We start from the raw sequence: 19,208 nt of genomic DNA on the forward strand, positions 1-19,208 counted from the left end.
TAGTTAAATCTCTTGGTATTTTGCCTTCCAAATGAGAATAATGTTTAGTCTTTGTAAACTAAAATCTTTGTGAAAGTAAAGTTAAGGTGATTGATTTCTATTTGGATTAAAGGAATATTTTTCTGGTAAGGGTGTGCCTGTATATTAAAGGGCTTCTGTAGGCATTTTCCATGTAACTAATTTAAGAAAGAAATGTGTAAACTATTTATTAGGGTTATTTTTTAAAATTGTGATATTATCCCTGGTGTTTTCTACAATTAAAGTTCTTGTGGTAATGACTAAACACAATTACAGTATTTTAATTTCAACAAATAAAATACTCCCAATTTATTTTTGATATTTTTTATCAGAGAAATTCTCATAAATCGGTATGAAAAGTTCAGAAAGTATGTCAAGTATGTGTGTGGCCTTGATTGAGTACAGCCTCCACTACCACAAAACAAAGAAGAAAGACAAAAGTTAATAGGGCCACGTGTTACTGAGGGATGGAGCCTCAGGCACTCTCATTCAGTACTGAAGGAAGAGGAAAGTGTGCAATTACTTGAAAAGAATTTGACAAGTTGTCTACTTAGAGTAAATGAATATTAATCTGAAAAAGTACAAATATGGATGTGAAAGATTCACTCATTTAAATTATGCTCTTTAGGTTATAGGAATAGGGGCCAGTCTGTGTTCCATAATAAGTGATAAAAGTACCCCAACCCCCAGAAAGTATAGACCACCATGCTTATATCAAAGAAAGTTTCAACAGTGCATGTAACTTTTAAGTGCTCTTATCATTAACGGAACTCTTGCTTTCTGGTCCTTTGCTACAGGTGATGTGGGTTAATTTCATCCTTTTCTTGTTCTCTCATAGTTCTCACTTCTTTGACACTTCTGTTCTCTTCACTGTTCTTTTAGTTTGCTTCCTTGGTTTGTCACATCTTTTGCCGTCTTTGGCTTCAGTTCAACTCCAACTTCTGCCTAAACTCGTGGTACTACCCAATTAAAAAAGAACCTGATTCTTTTACATACCAGGTTAATATAAGCTGGTCCAGTCTCAGTTAATCATATAATTAGAATTATTTGTATTAAAAGTTAAGAATGGGATTAAGAGTTATATTTGTGAAGCTGTCATGCTGAGACTGTCTAGGGATGTAAGAATGGATTCTTTTTCTCTTTCAATTAACGAATAAAAAGGCAGGACTCAGCCAGGTTTTATTAAAAGCAGAAGTGCACCAAGAGACAGACTCCCCAAGTAGAAAGGGGATCCAAAGATGGAATTCAGGTTTGTCTGGCAGAGCCAAACTTTTATGTTTGGAGGTAGGATGGGTTCTCTTTCTCCTTCATAATTGGCTGGTTTAGGCTATTGTGGAGGACTGCATAAGCCATACAAAGAAGAGAAACAGCCGGGCGGTGGTGGCGCACACCTTTAATCCCAGCACTCGGGGAGGCAGAGCCAGGCGGATCTCTGTGAGTTCGAGGCCAGCCTGGTCTACCAAATGAGCTCCAGGAAAGGCACAAAGCTACGCAGAGAAACCCTGTCTCGAAAAACCAAAAAAAAAAAAAAAAAAAGAAGGGAAACAAATTTATTCCAAACCTAGAAGCCATGGTGGGAAGTTTGAAAGTCCTACAGTTCCCTTTGGCAGGAAAACCCCATCCTTTGCCTTGGAGAGGGAGAAGCAACAGAAGTGAGCCGCCATCAGTGTTGAAGTGAGAAGTACACTGGTCTACCTAGAGCTCTTTCCCTGTCAGTCTGCCTTCCAGGGCTCCACTTCTAGTCCTTGGGAGTGCAATGTCCTGAAAATGTGTCCTCCGTTGTATAAAGTTTTAGAATGTTTAGCCACATAGTGTCCACTAACAATAGACTACGTATGTGACTAATAGTATGGTATTTTCTAGTTTTGTCAGTCTACAATTTACTTATAAGATATTTCTTTAGATAAGAAACAGGTAAGGGAAAAAACAGCTAATCTGTATTTAAGTAACTGTCTCAATACTATTATAGAAGACATTAAATTATATGAAATTATATGGTACAACTATATGCCATTTTATACAATAGCTTAATGTTGTATTTGAATTTTTAATTAGATGGGAAGATTTCTGGCAGTCACTAAAACATATGGGGTTCTGCTTTTTTCCCATACTTGATAAGGAAAAGTAATGGTGGGTGGCATTGCTTACACATATTGACAGTAGTGGAGACAGTTTGCTAACTTTATGTATGTATTGAACACTAACTGAGAAAAAGTGTTTCTTTAAAAAAAAAAATCAAAGAATACAAAGTGATTCTTTTCCTTCAGGTCTTTCAGTGATAGTCTAAATAGCCCTTTATACTGCCTTTATTGCTTGACAGATGTTCTTGGTTCATTTGATATTGATGGGTGAGTAGTATACTGAGGTAGAATAGATACTAGAATAAGTGAATATACCCCCAGAGCTAATATTATTTTCATTACAAACAATTCTGTTAGTTTTCAGACACATAAAGCATATACAGAATTGACTCAAGTAAGGCCAGTGCCAGGAATACTTATATTACTCTTCAGGTCTTAGCCCTTTAGTTTTTTGATTGTTTATAGTCCTACCCTTCTGATACATTGAGGGATAAAAGGAATTAGACATTTAAGAGTATTGTTTTTAGAGTACCTTCAAAAATAGGTGTTACTCCCACTTTATATACAGATGAAACTTAATGAATCATGTGCCCATTCATCATTAATTAGGATGTTATCCAAAAAACGTAGCATCCTAAAATGTTTATAATAGCCATCTCTTTCTAATTAATTTCAGCTTTTTTTCATGGCTTCATAGTTGAAAATCTTTCCCATATGGCTAAATCTGACAGGTCTTATTTTGTGTTTTAAATCCACCCTGCAAATTGTCTCTTAAATGTATTTTATAGACTCCATGGTGTTTTAATTACAAGAAAAAAAAATAGAAAAATCTACCTCTAGTCTTAAAACTTAAACAGTTACTCTTCATTTAAAAACATTCATTTTTTTCATGTACATTTTCCCTTCAAGCCATTATTTATTGGAGAGAATTTGATGATGTCACAGAGCAGAAATCCTTTTTGACACCTATAAAAACATCGCACTATAAAATCTGTCTAATGTGAGTAACTACTTTGAAAGTCTGGAGTCTGTGGAAGGCTTGCAGTGTCTAGGATTCAGGACAGGTGTAAATGGCAGACTACTGTGAATTTGGGCTAGTTTCAGCCCCACAACAGCGGCAGTTTCTCATCCTGGCCCCATAGCTGTCAGCTGTGCACTGAGTTTGTGGAAGCCAGGCTGAGCACAAAGAACCCTGTCTTAGGAATGTGGACTCGGTCCTGTGATTTTTATTGCTGTTCTTTATTAGCACTTCAAGCAAAGAAGTGGGCAAAAAACTGTGGGTTTTTACATCCATAGTCCCACTTATGGCAAGTCTTTCCCCTTTCTTTTGAAGTGATTTTTTTTAAAAACTAATTTATTTCTTTATGTTCATTGGTGTTTTTCCTGCATGTATGTCTGTGTGAGGGTGTCAGTCCCCTGGAACTGGAGTTACAGACAGTTGTGAACTGTCATGACGGTGTGGAGAATTGAACCTGGGTCCTCTGGAAGAGCAGCTTAACTACTGAGCCATCTGTCCAGCCCTTTGAAGTGATTTTCAGTTCCATCCCCCTCACTTTTTATTTTTCTTTCCCCTTTTTGTGGCCAAATGAAAAAAATGAAGAGTTTTTAAACTGTTGAGTATAAAAGGGAAATTAGAAAGTGGCTTGCTGGGATTGGGATGTATGATGTGAAATCCACAAAGAATCAATAAACGGTTTAGAAAAAAAGGGAGGAAAGACAGTGACTTGTACAGACAAGAAACAACACAAGCTCAGGAAAGCCCTAAGACAACTTTACCTTTACACCTCAGCTTTATCCTAGGCACAGAGGCAGCCTATGGCAGTAACATAAACAAACCATAACACAGTGTCAAAGCTTTGAAGGAAGATCATTCAGTTGACAGAGTTGCCATATTGCTAGATTTAAATATTCCAGTTTGCAACAGCAAAATAATTGTAATTTATACAAAGAAGCAGGAAAGTATGAAACTTTCAAAGAAAAAAAACAAAACAAAACAGAAACTTTCCCTGAGAAAAGTCTGAAGGTTAATCTGGCAGAGAAAAACCTTAAAGCAGCTTCTTTAATGATGCTCTGAGGAAACAAAGACTGTTAAGAAAATAGAATTATCAATAGATAGAGAATCTAAAATGGAGCGTAGAGATAGTCTGTAGCTGAAACATGCAATAAATGAACAAGTGACCTGCAAAGGTGAAGTTGACCATCGACAGTAGAAATGTCTCTGACTGGCAGAAAAGAAAGATTGAAAGAAATGAACAGCACAGCCCACGGGAGTCAGGGCCAGTAACATACAGCCCAACATACACACACATTGTAAGTGTTGTAGCAGGATAAAGGAACAAAAGAATAAATAAAGCAGCTGAAAACTCTCAATTTAATGAAAGACAAATGTTATATGCATTTAAGAACTTTCAGAGGCCTACAAGATGTGTATATACCAAGACATGCCATAATCAAACTTCCCAAAGACAAAGAGAATTCTGAAAGCCACTAGAGGAAAAACAGTTCATCATACACAAAGGAGTCAGTAGATTTCTCATCACACTTTGGAGGCCAGAATGCAGCAGGCCTGTCTATACAGATTACTAAAAGGAAATGGCTATCAACTTATGATTTCTATACCTAGCAAAATTTTTCCCTCAAAAGTGAGAGAAAAAATAATACATTCTCAGATAAAGAGAATTTGAGTTTATTATCATTTGACCCGTACTTCAAGAACTGTTTATGGGATCCTGCAAGGTAAGGTGTAAGCAAACTAGACAGTAAGTCATATGAAGAAATAAAGATCTCAATAAAGATAAAAACACAGCAATTATAAAAGCTAGCCATATTTTAACAACAGTTTGTAATTGTTTTCTACATAAGAGACTATTACATATTTTTCAAGGATTATTATTAGTCTAAGATCTAGTACTACTGTGACTCTCTTAGGCTTCTCTAAAAGAGCAGAGCTGATAGAATGAATACATATATTAAAAAGGAGATTTACTAGATTAGCTTACTGAATGCAGTCTGAGTAGCTCAACAACGGCTGCCTCCCACTGAGGGCGAGAATCTGGTGTATAAGGTTCAGTGTACAAAGCTGGACATCTCAGCAGCTCCAGTCTGGCACTAAAGGCTTGGGTGATTCCTGGAGATCTGCTGGTCTTCAGTCTACTTTTAATCCTGAAGAAACAGGTTCTACTACCAGTGAAGGAATGGTGAAGGCACAGGATAGATGAACTTGCCAGAGAGTGAGGACAAGCAAAAAGCAGTTTCCTTCTTCCAGGTTCTTTTATCTGGGCTGCCATCAGAGAGTACTTGCCACCTTTAGGGTCAGTGTTCATGCTTCAGACAACATGCTCAAGGATTGAGGCCAGACTTGAGTTTTAGTTGAATCCAAATGTAGTCAGTTGACAACCGTGACAGTCATCACAATGACGTGGTTTCTCCTTTCACACTGTCTGTGGAAGGTAATTAGGTAGATGTGAATTCTGATTGGATTATTGCACCTTTAAGGTGTTTATACTGCAAACATTTCATAACCACAAAGAAAATAGCTATAAGAAGTGTATAAATAGAAGGATATAACTCAGTAAAATGCATGTCTAGCGGTTCTAGGTTTGATCCCAAGCACCTCAAAAGAAAAAGATGAAGATACATAAGAAAATTAAAAAATAAACTCAAAACATTTCCCCAAGTCAACTAAACAAAAGAACATAGTAAGCATGAAACATGGAATCAGAAAAGGGTTAGAAAACATAAGCAAATGGAAATGAAAATTCTTCCTTATCAGTATTTATTTTAAACAAACTCTCTAGTGAAAAGATACAAATTGACAGAATGAAAAAAAAAAAAACATATTCCAACTACTTGTTGTTTGCAAGGAGCTCAATTTAGCTCCAAACATAAACCATAAAAGTTTTGGGGGCGGGGTGGAAATCCATCCAAATAATAACCAACCTATATTTGTATCAAATAAAACAGACGTTTAAGTCAGGACACGTCACAGGAGACAAAAGAGGATGATGGTGTGTGTTAATAAAAGGCTTATTACACAACAAGAAGATATAATAATTACATACCTATTAGCAGACCTTTAAAATACTTGCAAGGAAAACTAATAATTGAAGGGAAAAAACAGATTTCTATACTAATGATTGAAAATAACAGTACCCACTTTCAGTAGTGGGGTAGACCAAGTAGGCATAGTAAAAAGACCAGTTAGATCTAATAAATAGTATGTATGCTTTTCAGGTGTATCTGGAACATTCTCTAGAACAGCTCATGTGTGATAATTCTATGTCTTGGTTAATTAAAAAGATGTCATACAAATTATCCTATCTAACCATAGCTGGATAGACATTGAAATTCCTAACAGAAAAAGAAAGTAAACAACATACTCTCAACCAATGGACAAAAGAATAAATCCAAGGAAAATGGGAAACTGCTTAAAGACCAAACAAAGTGAAACCACAACATACCAAAATTAGTGCTTAGAAAGAAATGTATACCTGTAAAGTATTAACAACAAAAGATTGCAAAGGAACAAACTGATTTTACAACTTGGATAACACACTGAGCACAAGCCAGCAGAAGAATTCAAGACAAGAACAACAGCAAACAACTGATGATGGTGGTGAGTGGGGACCACAGAGGATAGTGTAGAAAAACAAAAAGCATTGACACCAGAAGTTTTTATTAGCAAAGAGTCAAAATATCCTTTAGCCAGGGATATTAAAAGATAAAAGGAGAACACTAAGAACAGAAATGAAAAAGAGAACATTACTACTAGTTTACAAAAAGGCTTATGGGAGAATGCTACAAAAAATAATATGCCAATAGATTGGTAGCCTAGCTAAAAATGAATAAATTGATACAAGCATGTGGTAAGTTGAATGAACTATATCCCCATAGGCTGAGCTGTTTGCACATCAGGTGCACAGATATATGTATCAAAATACAGGAAATAAAAACTAACAATTTGAAGGAAAAATTCAAGGCAGGGAAAAACATAAAAAGTAGATTTGCCAGAGTGGCTTACAGGCTGTGGAAATGGTACAGGTAGTCTAACAATGACTGTCTCCCACCAGAAAGGCCCAGAATGTCTTAACAGTCCCAATCTGGTATTAGAGCCTACTTCTTCAGAATTCCAAAAAAGACTAAAGACCAGTAGCATTCCAGGAATCCTCCAGGACTCTAGCACCAGATTAAAACAAAAATAAAAACAAACAAACAAAAACCTCTTCCTCATAGGCATGCCAAGCTTCTTGGGATTTAGTTGATTCCAGACAGAGTCAACTTGAGCAAGATTATCCATTACACTCTTGGCTTTCTGCATGTGGTTAAAAATAGGCTCTCTCGTTACCTGGACTGGTTGCCTGATGCCATGCCTTCCTTCCTCACCGTTGTGGACTCTCCCTCTGGAACCATAAGCCATATGAAGCACTCTCATCTACAACTTGCTTTAGGTTACACTGTTTCACTATAGCAACACAAAAGCAACCAATATGGAAGTTGTTATCAGAAATAGTTTGTTACTGTGAATAACTTGACCTTGTGTTTGGAACTCTGGACTAAAAAGTGCAGTTGAGTGTTGTCAGCAGAGTTGTTAGGTACCTGGAAGACAGTACGTACTGAGAGGAATTCAGAAGATAGAGGCCTGGGTCATGGTATTTCAGAGGGAAGCAAGGTCTACATTAGAAACTGGGCTAGAGGACATTCATGTGAAATTTGGGTAAAGAATCTGTCTGCCTCCTTCAGGTGTATGCTAAGACCTCCCCTGAAGCTAAATTAAAAAGTAATGGACTAAATTCTTTGGGTAAGTTAATTTCAAGATAGCATAGTATTAGGTCTGTGGCATGGTTATTACTTACAGTTCTTATGCAATGAAATATGAAAAAGAATGAGTGGGACAGAAAGAAATACAAAATGTACAGTTTGGAAAGAAAAAGCACTAGGAAGCTTAGTGTTACAGTCAAGGTACTTGCTTTGAGGCTGTAATTGTTGAGATTGGCATTATTAAGAAGCCTCCTGCTCTCCACTGGAACAATGGGAAAGGTGCCCTCTTGGCAAGATCTCACTCAGCTAAGCTTTCAGCTTATGAAAAAAGAAATCCTAAAAAAGCAATTGATTCTTGGGAATGTGAGAAAGAGAGAGTGAGCATTCATGGGTTCTTCCTTCTAGGTTTCAGAGATGCTGAGGCCAGGTAACATGAGGCCATGCTAATCAGAGGCCCTAAAAGCTTATTGGGTGGAGTTGTGAAACCAAAGTTTGGCACATTTCAGACATAGGACTTGGAGGAATCAGGCTGGAACTGGCCTGGAAGCCTTCCTCCTGAGTGGTGACTCTCATAGTTTTAAAAGGTGCTGAGCAAGTTTTCAAAGGAGAGGAGCCATTGGCAATCCAACCCAACTGGAAAGCCTATAAACCACAATGATGATTGGACCAACAAGATATCTGCAATAGTGCAGTAGTGTAGTATTGTCCTGGGGATAACTAACAACTGTCTAATAAGACTTCAGTCCTACTCAATAGGAAGGAATTTTGCTCTAAAACTAGCCAGCTACTAGAGAGGTCATAGATCCTAGAGGAGAGCCTACTACTTCCAGGTTCTGAAAACAATATAACCTCTGTTTTCTAAATACTTATACTAAATACAGCTTAAGGATGGCTCTCAACTCTTCATCAAAGAAGCTTTTTTTTGTAACACATAGAGATTGTTAACAGAGATCTACAACTGGCCAAAATGTTGAAAATAAGTGACGTTAGGGTTTTCAACCCTAACTGATACATTTGCAATGCAACTCACTCCTACACCTGAGGCTCAGTGAAAATCTTGGAATAGTGAATGGAAAGATTATACGGACCAGAAGTCAACGTTGTCTACTGTTCGATAGTGTCTTGTAGACATGACATGGAAAATGTACCCATGAATTCTCAAGAAGATGGTTTCCTGAAAAGACCAGCATAATACCATCACCACTTGACATACCAGTGCAAACAGAAGAAATTCTACATGATCCTACCCCTTGAAGAAGAGCTACAGGTGGTCGTTGCTGCTGAGAAAGGGAAAAATCAATTTCCTCCAGGGACAAGCTCCACATAGGTTGTCCAGTCCCAAGTGATCAGCATAAATATATAAGCAAAGATAATTGGATTCAATAAATTATACATACATTGAATGTGTATATATGTTCACATATATACAGATGTATATGTGTAAGTAGCAATAATAATTAAACAAGAAATCATTAACTGGGGAGGGAAGGGAACCTGAGCGAAGTTGGAGTCGTGGAAGGGAGGTATGCGAGTGATACAGATGCAGTGCTCATATATGAAGTACTCAAAGGAAAAAAAAAACATGAGTAAAGTCTGGCCTAAGGAGGAGCCCCCAGATGTTAGAGATGCCAGAACCCTGAGACATCATCTCATGCTTCATACAGGGAGTGTAGTCAGCCCAAGAAAGAGATGTGTCTTGCATACAGCAAACCTGGAGGTCCAGATCCACCTAAGCCCTTTAAAACTAAAGTCCTGCCGGGCGGTGGTGGTGCATGCCTTTAATCCCAGCACTCGGGAGGCAGAGCCAGGCGGATCTCTGTGAGTTCCAGGCCAGCCTGGACTACCAAGTGAGTCCCAGGAAAGGCACAAAGCTACACAGAGAAACCCTGTCTCGAAAAACAAAAAACAAACAACAACAACAAAAAAAAAGGCATAAAACTAAAGTCCCAGACATTGGGCATGGAACTATGTAATTTGTTGTTTGCCCTGATGTGTTTGGTCTTGCATTGGTCCAGTATTTTCTCACTGTGTCCTTTTCCTTCCTTTTGGGATGGGAATATATATTATATGCATGGCATATTGGAATTTTGCCACATGCTTTTTGATTTTACAGGAGTTTACAGTTAAGAGTTTTCCCTAAGTCTCAAAAGACACTTTGGACTTTGAAACAGTGTTAAGAATGAAATACTGTAGGGACTTTTAAAATTGCACTGAACGTATTTTTCATTATAATATGATTGTGTTGTGTTTTTATGTGATGGTTTTGTTTTTAATTTTTATTTACTTATTTTATGGGTATGGACATTTTGTTGGCATTTATGTCGGTTCACTATGTGCATGTCTGGTGCCTGTGAGGCCAGAAGAGGGCATGTGATCCCCTGGGACTGGAATTACACATCATGGTTAGCCACCATGTTGTGTGTTGGGAATTGAACCTAAGTCCTCTTGAAGAGCAACCAGTGCTTCTAACTGCTAAGCTATCTCTCTAGCCTGAAATGTAATGATTAAATGAGAAATGTCCCCCATAGGCTCATGTATTTGAGCACTTGGTCTACAGTCAATGGTGCTATTTGGGAATGTCATAGAACCTTTAACATCTCTATACAATAACGATGACAATCTGAAAAGGAAATAACAAAATTTAAATTCACAATAACATCAAAAAGAATACTTAGGAATTAACTGAAATAGTTAGACTTGAGCAGTCATGAAGACTGTCAAAGGAAATGGAAGGGATGCTAGAGAGATGGCTCTTAAGAGCACGTGCTGGTGTTAAGAAGTACTGGAGTAGAACTACTGGGAGTGTCCTCTGTATCATGGTGTCTTTCTTGGTGTATAACATGCATGTATAGTAGTCCTGAAGGGTTTGTAACATTCGTATATTTCTAAGAATTGTATTTTTGAGAATTATAGACTACATGGCATGTGTTCAACTGGTATAGGCCAAAGAAGATAGAATAAAACAGTCCTGTCTTAGTTACTGTTGTATTGCTGTGAAGAGACATCATGACCAAGGCAACTTAGAAATGGGAAGCATTTAATGGAGGGCTTGCTTTACAATTTCAGAAAGTTAGCTCATGAACATCATGACAGGAAGCATGTCTAGGCAGGCAGGTTTGGTGCTGGAGCAGTAGCTGAGAGTTTACAGCCTGATCCACAGGCAGAAGGCAGAGAGCTTAAGATTGAGCCTAGCATGTGTTTAGGAGACCTCAAAGCCTACCACTAGTGGCATACCTTCTAATCCCTCCTAAAACAGTTCTACCAACTAGGGACCAAGTATTCAAATATATGAGCCTATGAGGGCCATTCTCAATTCAAACTGCTATATTCTGCTCCCTTGCCCCCTTAGTCTTTTAGCCATTTTCATAATGCAAAATGCATTCAGCCAACTTCAAAAGTCTCCATAGACTTTTTAAGCACTGTTTAAAAGTAAAAAAAATCTGTTCTGAGACTCAAGCCAATCTCTTAACTATAACACCCTATAAAGTGAAAAGGCAGATTACATACTTCTAACATACAGTGGCACAGAAAATACATAACCGTTCTAAAAGGGAGGAAAGAGTGTGTAGTGAGGAAATACTGGGCCAAAGCAAGACCGAAACCCAGCAGGAGAAACTCCAAATCCTGTAGCTCTGTATCTTATACTAAAGGATGTACTAGGTAGTAGCTCTTCAGGTCTCCCACTCCTTCCAGCTTCGTTGACTGCAGCACACCTCCCTTGGGCTCCACACCCTGTCTGCAGCTCTGCCTAGCAAGTATCCTATGGCTCTAGCCATCTCCCAACATCTGGAGGTCTCCAATGTAATTCAGGCTTCACCTTCAAAGATTCTCACAGTGGCTTCTCCGGGCCTCCTTGCAGAGACTCCCCTGCCACTCACTTGGCCTTAGCAGCTTTCCTTAACCTCTGAGGAAGATTCCACAACTGCTTACTCCTATATCTTTCCTGACCAAAACCAGAACCATATGGCTAAAGCTGCCAAGTTTTTGCTTGCTTGCTTACTTGGGATATAATTTGACCCCCTCCTTGAATTATATTTGCATAAAATTTCCTTTGTTATTGCTCTTTGAAAACATAGTTCATAAAGCCTGCTCTTTTCACAAATTGCAGGATTAGCTGGAAGTGATCTCTCCCTGAGAACACCACTCCCTCTATACTATTTAGCATTAGGCTTTTATTTAAACTAATGATATCCTTGAGCCCAAGGCTTGGATTCAACATTACATTCTCTTGGGCTCTACTTCTCCTTAAACTGTACATTTTGTATTTCTTTTTACCCCATTTGCTCTTTTTCACTGTAGATCTGCATAAGAGTGATTACTAATAATCATGTGACACAGTCATTACTAAGTTGGCTTAATCTCCTTCTTCAGTATTAGTCCAAAACTCTTCACTTTAGCCTCAGGCAAATTTTTAGGACAAGGCAAAAAGCAACTGCATTCTTTGGTAAAATATCACAAGAATAGTCTGTACCCTAACCACTAATATTGTTTCCCTCTGAAACCTTGAGCTGGGCCTCCAAAGTCCACATTGCTCTCAGCATGACAATATTCCACATCCCTACTAGGCTGGTGCATTAAGTTCTGCCTACAGCATTCAGCTACTTTTCTAATCCAAAGTCCCAAATTTCACATTCCACCGACAAGCAACATGGTCAGGCCTGTCACTGCAATATGCTACTCCCGGTACCAACTTGTCTTGGCTACTGTTCCCATTGCTGTGAAGAGACACCATGACCCAGGCCACGTAGAAAAGGAAGCATGTACTTGGGGGCTTGCTTACAGTTTCAGAGGGTGTGTCCATGACCATCATTGGGGAACTTTGTCCCAGGCAGGCCAGCAGGCCTGGACACTGGAGGTAAATGAGAGCTTACATCCTGATCCACAATCAGGAATCAGAGATTTAGGAAATCTCAAAGCTCCACCCCTAGTAGCAAACCTCCTCCAAAAGCCCACACATCCCAATCCTTCTTAAAACAGTTCAACCAATTAGGGCCCAGGAATTTAAGTATATGAGTCTATGGGAGCCATTCTCATTCAAACCACTACAGTTCCCAAGTTAATAAAGGAAATTGGACTATAGAAAGAAAGGAAAGGGAAGGAAGGGAGCGGGGCAGGAGAGATGACTCAGTAGTACTTTCTCCTTTTCCAGAGCATTTAAGTTTGGGTCCCAGCACCCATGTCTGACAGCTCACAACTGCCTATAGCTCCAGCTTTCAGAGGATCCAACACCTGGTCTCCGTATTTGTCTGCCCACAAAAAGCACACAAATACATGAACATAAAATAAAAATATTTTAAAACGTAAAAGAAGATGCTAAAAGCAACATGTGCTCTATGTTTGCATAACTTAATATTGTTACTATTTCATGTTTATCTGAAATGGCTGTGTGTCTCATGCAGTGCCTTCAAATTCCTAATGATATTTCTATGTAGAAATAGAAATTCTGTCCAACATTTATTTGGAGGCTGGCGAGACTCCATATAGCCAAAACAATCTTTAAAATGAGCTGAAATAGAGAAATCATGCTTCTTGGTTATCAAAACCTACTACAAAGCCATAGTAATCAAAATATTTGGTCCCTTGCCTCATACCATATTGAAAACAATGATCTCAACATGGATCAGAGATCTAGCTGGAACAGGTCATAGGTTGCACGCACTTCAAGATAGCTATGAATGTGGCTCAGTGCCAAATAATAAAATTACTTCAGACACATTATGAGATTTATTTTGTGACCTTTTAGAAAAACTTTCATGTGGGAGCTTTGTGGGTGACTGACAGTATCATCTTGAAATGTCAAAAGATTGGGCATTCATGAAGGAAATTTCTAAAATCATCATGAAAACTTGACAAAATGTTCATAACGTTGGGTCTGGCAGTCTTATTAGGTGTGACTCCAAAGTTTCAGGCAGCAACAGAAAACAGACAAGTTCAACATCATGGAAGTTGACACATTTGCTGCATTAAAACACTCTTCATCTAGCAGATCTTACCTTTAGAAAAATACTTGCATTTTTCTGCTAATATTCAGATTATACAGAGAACTTCTAAAACCTAACCACAGCATCAAAAACAGTTCAGGAATGGACAAAGGACTTGATTGGCTATTTTGAAGAATAACCTTGACGGCCACTGTATGTAGACAAACATAGAGCCAGAATAGTGAGTGGCTGCCACAGCTGGAAGGAGGGAGAGATGGTCCTTTGCTATTTAACAGACACAGAATGAGAGATGGCTCAGAAGTACTTGCTCCTTTCCAGAAACACTTCAAATACTGGTCTCTAACAGCTTTTGACAGTAAATACGAAGCAGCAGTGAGAGACACCCTCTTAATTAGCTAGCCCTTACAGGCCATTTTTATTGGTACTCTAATCCTGTAAGCACTATAGTCCCCGTGCAGGCCTTGGGCATCAGGATCCAAGGCCCTGGTAGCAGTCTTAGCCTGAGGTCTGAGGGTCAGGTCTGTAGATTCTCTTCTCTTGCCCATTACAGTCTTTTAACAGCTCCTTCCTATCTTTAGCCCCTTTCCTCTTCTTCTTTGGCTTCCCCTCTTTGCCTCCTCATCCTTTCATTTCCTGTCTTTTTCTTGCCCCTGCTTCAACTGCTCAGCTGATCCTTTGTCAGTGGCGACTGCCAGAACTTCCAACACCTGCCTTTCTCTGAGAGTCTAGAATACAGTACCTACTGTGAGCCAGAGTACCTGGAGGGCATGTTTAATCCCAGAACATAGTACGTAAAAATCATCTATAAAATGAGTATCACAGTATATTGCCATCTCATGCAAAAGAGTTAAATAAGATAGTAATACATGTATAGCACTCATCATGCTAGTATAAAGAAACCCTAACTCTTAGCCTTTACTGTTGCTTTTAGTATGATTTTCAAAGTAGCTTTTTGGAATAAATGTGTTAAACTTACTTTTTATAAAGATAACAATTTTTTTTAATTATGTCATGTGAGTATGGGTGCCAATGGACTCTAGAATAGGGCATCTGGTCCCTGGACCTGGAGTCACAGGTGGTTGTTGACTGCTGAAACATCTGTCTAGCCACTCAGATTTCCATTGCTCTCTTAAGACACAGCATCTTGCTTCTCATAGGGTTTGCTTCCATAGAATATGGGTGGTAGACTGATGTTCACAACAGTTTACAATTCAGTTGATTGGGCTTTAGAATTTCAATTTCAGAAAACGTCCTATATTTTTATGTTAATGTTCTTATATTTTCTCCTTTCCCATAATTAAAATAATAACTGTAATTTTTAACACCATATGGAAATTAGTTTTTGCCTCAGTTTCTTTGCTGTGTTACTTGCCAAAGATCATTAGTAGGGAAAAATTGTTTGTTTGTTTTATTTTAAAGATTTATTTATTTATAAGAGTGATTTGTCTGCATGTTCCTTTGCTCACCAGAGGTGGGCATTGGATCCCATTTTAGATGGTTGTGAGCCACCATGTGGTTGGTTGCTGAGAATTGAACTTGGAACCTCTGGAAGAGCAGCCAGTGCTCTTAACCACTGAGCCATCTCTCCAGCCCAGGAAAAATAATTTTTAAAGCAAATACTTGAAATTTTTAAATCCAATATTTCCTATATTTATATGCCACTTCTTTTAGGGTTTAGATGAGTTATGATGCAAAATGATAATATTTAAATGAATCTCCCATATAATTAAACTATAAAATTTACCTAATAACTTAAGGTAGTTAAGTTTGTTGGCATTTCTATTATTTTATTAAATTAATAGCTTTGAACTATATGATTTAAGTTATAATATTCTTAAATATAAAAATCCCAAGCACATAGGATAAAGGAATTAGTCTAAAGGTTACTATTGTGCTTTGACCAATAGTAACCCTTGTCAGCTTTCCAAACAGTGTTTCAAAAGTGCTAATGACTCCCTCTACTGGACAGAGAGCCTGCTTTATTCTCTTTGATTTGGTTGTTTGGGGTGTGTGTGTGTGATTGGATTGTTGGGGTTTTTCTGTTTGCTTTTTGTAAGAAAGGAGTGTTCTAATATAATAAAGGTATGGGCTCATTACTTTGATGTTTAGAGATAAACTTTGTTTTATATATATTTCTAATATGTGCCCTTGGCCAGATGACATTTTATATCTGTGTAAAGCATGTTCAGGAATACTCCTTATAAACTTCGGCAAACTTAAGAAAGAAGAGGTTCTTGTTTCAGAACAGTGAAAGGGGGGAATATTAAAACAAATATTTTAAAAAGGAAAGGCATTCCTATGGTAACTATTTGAAATATGGGTTGGCAGTCTTAGGTAGAATTTGGTGTTTTCAAAATATTCATGGGTAGGTGGCTAAAGGTTGTAAGTTGGGTTTCTTTCATGTGGGAGAGTAAGTGAGATTAAGAAAAAGACTAGCATTCCTTTCCAGGATTAGCCCTAAAACTATACTAATAAACATACCACTGGATTGTGATTATAATTTTCCCCATTTCCATCTACCTCTACTATATTCTGCCCTCAGAAAACATATTTTAAACTCAAATTAATATTGTTGCTTTTTCATATTCAAAATAATTACTGTTCCTTTAGAATTATACTGGTTTCTCTGAGTTTTTCTTTTCATATTAACATATTTGATGGTAGATTTGACTTGAAATAAATACAGAACTAATTGAGCACTATGTATGTGTATTAAAGTGGCAGTCTAGCTATGCTTTTAATAGGGGACTGTGGTTGATATTCTGCAGCTCTCATTTTTGTTAAAACTATTACAGTTACAGATATCAAGCAATGAGTCTTCTTCGTTATTTACACTGAGTAACAATGAAATTGAGATTTCTTTGTTTACTAGATTTTCTTTTTCCTTGGACTGATTTCTGTAATTTATTATGGAATTTATTTAATGGAAACTATGAGAGTTAAAAGAGATACGCTGTTGATAATGAGCATCCATTTATTATCCATGACATAGCATATATTGTGTCAATACTGTAAAGGATTCTGCCTTATGATGCCATTGTAATAAAATGGTGCTGCCTGTCTTAAGATACTGGAACTTGGAGAAAGAGAGACTATAAAAAGCTGTATTGTAAGAAACAGTTAGTAAAGCTTTCCTTGTTTTGATTTGTTACAAGGCCTTTAAATCAATCACTAACTTCTACTTTTTTGTACCAGACTTCTGGGTGTGAGCAAGTAAATGAGAAGAGCAGATGCATTTACATTTCAAGGCCAAGTTGTTGAATTTTGAATATTTTAAATGAAAATGTCTACAGTCAGTTTTAAGTATCTCTAAGTTGGACTTTAAATTGTAGAGAACTGTGTTGTATTTAATTCCTGCTTAGAAATGAATTTCACATCTCACATAGGTATCTGAGATACTTAATTTCTAAAAGTCCTGCATTTTTTTTTGGCTGTTACAGAGAGATTTTTTTCCTATTTCTAATTGCAGTCCTTGGCAATTACCAAACCCATACTATTAAAATGTAGAAATACTAAATTTACAAGTTAGCATTCTTGTAAAAAGAGAAGAAAAAAGTTTAGCCACTTTAAATGAAAATGCCTCCAGAGCACCTTTGTTGTAGGACTTCCAGTAGACCTCATTATAAGATAAGAAGTCTTCCTCGGTGAACTGTATGATGCTGAAATTACAGATCCCTTTTGGTGTGATTCTGTGATACTGAAATCAGCTTAAAGGCTTATGAGTACATTTATATTCTCAAATTACACTGATTTTTAATTTACTCGGAGTTTGCATATAGACAAATAGACATCCCTGAAATTTTCTACCTTTTTTTTAGTCATTACTTACATTGTACCCTGACATCCCCTGTCATCAAAGTTTTGCTCTCTGCGTGCTTCTGTGCATTCGTGCATGCATGTCATATGAAATCCATACAAGACGCTGTCTCAATGGAAAGGAAGGGAAAGGAAGGTAGAGGAGGTAGGGAAGGAAAAGAAATTTAGTGACGGGATTAAATGATATAAATTATAGCTATTGTTCCTTTGCTTCCAGTACTTTTCTCCAAGCATTAATGTTTGAAAAGCCTATATGATTTTCCTCCATTCAAACAAAGTACAGCTATTAGATATAAACACTTGTTTAATACCATAATATGTGCAATGTGATGTTCCAGCACTGATATGGTACAGATGCCTGGATTTTTCAACAAAGGTATTTGATTTACTATAATTTATTTTATTAATAGATTTATTCTGTTTTATTGGGTATGAGTGTTTTATCTACATATAAGTATGTGCACCACATGCATGCCTGGTGCCCACATGTGAAGAAGGTATTGGATACCCCAAGCCTTAAGTTACAGAGTGTTATGAAGCCACCATGTAGATGCTGAGAATCAACCTGAGTCCTCTGCAAAAGCAACAAGTGATCTTAACCACTGAGCCAACTCTCCATACATGATTCACTGTAGTTGGATCCAAAATCTTTGGTTTCAGGGACTTGGAAAATTTTCAGATAGCTGACTTCTTTTGACGATATTACTAGTAGTGCATTTGGTTGAGAATAGAATATAAAATGGATATTCTGAAGGTATCCAGCTCATTAAAATGAGGGAAAATGTATAATGACAGTGTTGGGACTGTACACAAACACCCAGGAGGTCCTATTTACCCTCTATGATATAATGGACCAGCAAAGTTGCACTATCAAGGTTACTAAAAAAATGAACAATTACAATCAGCTTTCAGAAAGATCAAAGTCAAGTAACAATTTTTAAATATAAGCTATTATAATTCAATGCTAAACCTATAATTATAATGTAATAAGAATGATTGAAAATACAGAGATGGGGCTGGAGAGATGGCTCAGCAGATAAGACCACTTACTGTACTTCCAGAGGACCTGAGGTCAATTTCCAGGACACTTGAGAGGCAGCACACAACCACCATTCCAGGAAATTGGAAGCCTCTGGCCATCGTGGGTACCTGAGCTCATGTGCACGTACAGACACGCAAGAGTATGCACACACACAGACACACACATACTTAAAAATAACACAAAACCTTTTTTAAAAGAAAATAAATACAAACTGGGATAATAGGAACAGTTTCACTGGAGCAGTTTATTTAAGTTGTGTTAGGGTAAATGACTGGCCTTTAAAGAACAAAAGTATATCAACACTGTTTCTCAATCAGCTCCACAGCGTTTTCATCTTCCTCATTGAAGCCCTTCCCCAGTTTCTGCTGACCACTATTTGACTGTTAGAGCCTACTATTAAATAATTTGTTAGCCTGCTAGTGTAACATGTAGCATTCTAAATTAAAATGTCAATGGTGAATTGAAAGGTATTGTTTGCATCAGTAGATTAGCTATTTCTTATGTAAATCCAAATTGGTAATTACTGTTATAATAACCTTACTAATTTTTTGC

The 19,208-nt window shown here is 37.5% G+C and overlaps 1 protein-coding gene across 2 annotated transcripts in view; it reads left to right on the plus strand.

The window, feature by feature from the left end:
- Cert1 (ceramide transporter 1) overlaps positions 1 to 19,208 on the plus strand; it is a 111,651-nt gene that overhangs the window by 44,540 nt on the left and 47,903 nt on the right. The gene's annotated exons all lie outside the window — the stretch shown is intronic.

This window comes from Peromyscus maniculatus, chromosome 15 (genome assembly GCF_049852395.1).
Source record: "Peromyscus maniculatus bairdii isolate BWxNUB_F1_BW_parent chromosome 15, HU_Pman_BW_mat_3.1, whole genome shotgun sequence".
NCBI classification, from domain to species: Eukaryota; Metazoa; Chordata; class Mammalia; order Rodentia; family Cricetidae; genus Peromyscus; species Peromyscus maniculatus.